Below are 3207 nucleotides of genomic sequence, written 5' to 3' on the forward strand. Positions count from 1 at the left end.
AAGGCCCGCCTTCTTATTATTGATGAATTCACCATGGCATCCAGTCATGCTATAAATGCCATAGATAGATTACTAAGAGAAATTATGAATTTGGATGTTGCATTTGGTGGGAAAGTTCTCCTTCTCGGAGGGGATTTTCGACAATGTCTCAGTATTGTACCACATGCTATGCTATCGGCCATAGTACAAACGAGTTCAAAGTACTTCAATGTTTGGGGATGTTTCAGAAAGTTGTCTCTTACAAGAAATATGAGAGCAGAGGATTCTGCTTATAGTGAATGGTTAATAAGACTTGGGGATGGCAAACTTGATAGCAGTTTTCATTTAGGAACAGATACTATTGAAATCCCCCTCAAAATGATTTGTAATGGATCTATTATTGAAGCCACCTTTGGAAATAGTATATCTATAGATAATATTAAAAAAAATATCTAAACCTGCAATTCTTTGTCCAAAAAAATGAGCATGTTCAAAAATTAAATGAAAAAATTTTGGATATACTCAAAGGAGATTTTCACACATATTGTAGTGATGATTCCATTGACTCCACAGATGATGCTGAAAAGGAAAATTTTCCCATCGAATTTCTTAATAGTATTACTCCTTTGGGAATGCCATGTCATAAATTAAAATTGAAAGTGGGTGAAATCATCATGTTATTGAGAAATCTCAATAGTAAATGGGGTCTTTGTAATGGTACCAGATTTATTATCAAAAGATTATGACCTAACATTATCGAAGCTGAAGTATTAACAGGATCTGCAGAGGGTGAGGTTGTTCTGATTCAAGAATTGATTTATCCCCATCTGACACTGGTCACCCATTTAAATTAATTCGACGACAGTTTCCCATGATGCCAGCATTTGCAATGACTATTAATAAATCACAAGGACAAACTGTAGACAGAGTAGAAATATTCCTACCTGAACCCGTTTTTGCACATAGTCAGTTATATGTTGCTTTCTCTCGAGTTCGAAGAGCGTGTGTTGTTAAAGTTAAAGTTGTAAATACTTTATCCCAAGGGAAATTAGTCAAGCACTCTGCAAGTGTTTTTACTCTTAATGTGGTATACAGAGAGATATTAGAATAAGTTTAATCACTTTATCAGTCATTATTTGCATCAGTGTTGTTTTTACATCATGAGTTTGTTGTTATATCATTTTATTACTGTTTATTTATTAATAAAATTATGTATTATTTTCATATACATTGTACTCATTTCCTTTTATCTCTTATACTTTTATTATAGAGAAAGGGCAAATAGCCATATTAAAATATTTCCTCTAATTAATTCCCTTTCAATGTGCACGAATTTCGTGCACCGGGCCACTAGTATATATATAATACTAGGTGCATTATTTTGTGCACTTGGGGGGGGTGTCCCTCACCCCGACCTGTGTCCTTTCGCAGTCTGGGAGCCCTCGGGGAGCCCTCGGTGGATGTCCAGCTGAGGACTTAGATCCACTCCCCACAAGCCTAAGCCAGCAGTTGGACATCCTTAGCATTGCCATGGAGGCAGGACAGGCTCCCGCCACCACCTTTGCACTCGCCAGCCATGAGCCTAGCTTCTGGCTGAGTGGTGCTCTCCCTGTGAGAGTGTACTGACCACAAGGGGGAAGCACCTGCATTGAGCGTCTGCCCCCTGGTGGTCAGTGCATATCATAGCAACTGGTTGTTCCCCTGTTTGGTCAATTTGCATATTAGCCTTTTATTATATAGGATCTAGGGATATTGGAATATAGTGAATTTTACATAGTTAATATGGTTACTATCAGGAAAGAGAGATAATATATTGAAGAAAAGGTAAAATATCTAAATGCACAGAAGGAGGACAAATGAATAGGCACAAAATAAACATCAAAAACTTAAAGAATAGCCCTAGCCAGTTTGGCTCAGTGGATAGAGCGTCGGCCTGGGGACTGAAGGGTCCCAGGTTTGATTCTGCCCAAGGGCACATGCCTGGGTTGCGGGCTCAGTCCCCAGTAGGGAGCATGCAGGAGGCAGCTGATCAATGATTCCCTCTCATCATTGATATTTCTATCACTCTCTCCCTCTCCCTTCCTCTCTGAAATCAATAAAGAAATATATTAAAAAAAAACCTTGCCGAAACCGGTTTGGCTCAGTGGATAGAGTGTCGGCCTGCGGACTGAGAGGTCCCAGGTTCGATTCCGGTCAAGGGCATGTACCTGGGTTGCGGGCACATCCCCAGTAGGAGATGTGCAGGAGGCAGCTGATCGATGTTTCTCTCTCATCGATGTTTCTAACTCTCTATCTCTCTCCCTTTCTCTCTGTAAAAAATCAATAAAATATATTAAAAAAAAAAAAAAAAAAAAAAAACCTTAAAGAGTAGCTGTGTCACATCAATAGTAGAACACTAAAGTGAAAATCCATGAGCAACTGCCAAAGACCTTCTTGGTACAGTCCCAACAGTCCATAACATAATATCAGAACCATGTTATAGTTCCTATCTCTGTGAAATTGAGCTACTGCATGGCTCATCTTTTGCCATTTCCATAGAAGTCCTATCACAATTTTTCCCATGTTTTTCCTTATTTTAATGCCTATAATTGAACTCTTTAGAGAGAGGTCCTGTTTCATGCTGCTAGAAAGGACAGATATAAAATATGGAAGCTCTGATCTGTCTGTTCTTTTTATAATCCATTAATTTGTTTCTCTATTGCTTGCATTTTTAATAACTCTTAGTGTTGGATTTTCTTCCTCTGTCTGTAAATATAGCTTAGTCCTTCATAAAGAAAAAATTTATGTCTTTCACCTCTTCTACATACTATCTTGTCTATTTTTCTTCCACATTTCCTTCAGAGAAGATTTCACAATTGTATTTACTTCCTCACCACCTACTCACAATTTTAGTTCTTAAAATCAGTCTCTTCACACTATCATTCTACAGAAACTGCTTTACTAGATATTACAAATAAATTTTTGTTTTCATATTTAATCACCTATGTCAATAATCAATATTCTTGACATTTCTGCAGTATTTGAAGCTGTTGACAACTCCATATTTCTTTGAACCCCTTCTCTTTTGGCTTCTGTAAAACTATGCACTCCTCATTTCTACCGAACTAGTTCTTCTATATCCTTTGTCATCTTCTCTTATTCTTCCAGTCTGTTAAATATATATCACCCAAATTTAACTATCATGTCATCCTACTTGCTGACAAATTTTACTCCATTCTCTTTACAATG

The sequence above is a fragment of the Myotis myotis genome, unplaced genomic scaffold (assembly GCF_014108235.1).
Source record: "Myotis myotis isolate mMyoMyo1 unplaced genomic scaffold, mMyoMyo1.p scaffold_m19_p_4, whole genome shotgun sequence".
Lineage (NCBI taxonomy): Eukaryota > Metazoa > Chordata > Mammalia > Chiroptera > Vespertilionidae > Myotis > Myotis myotis.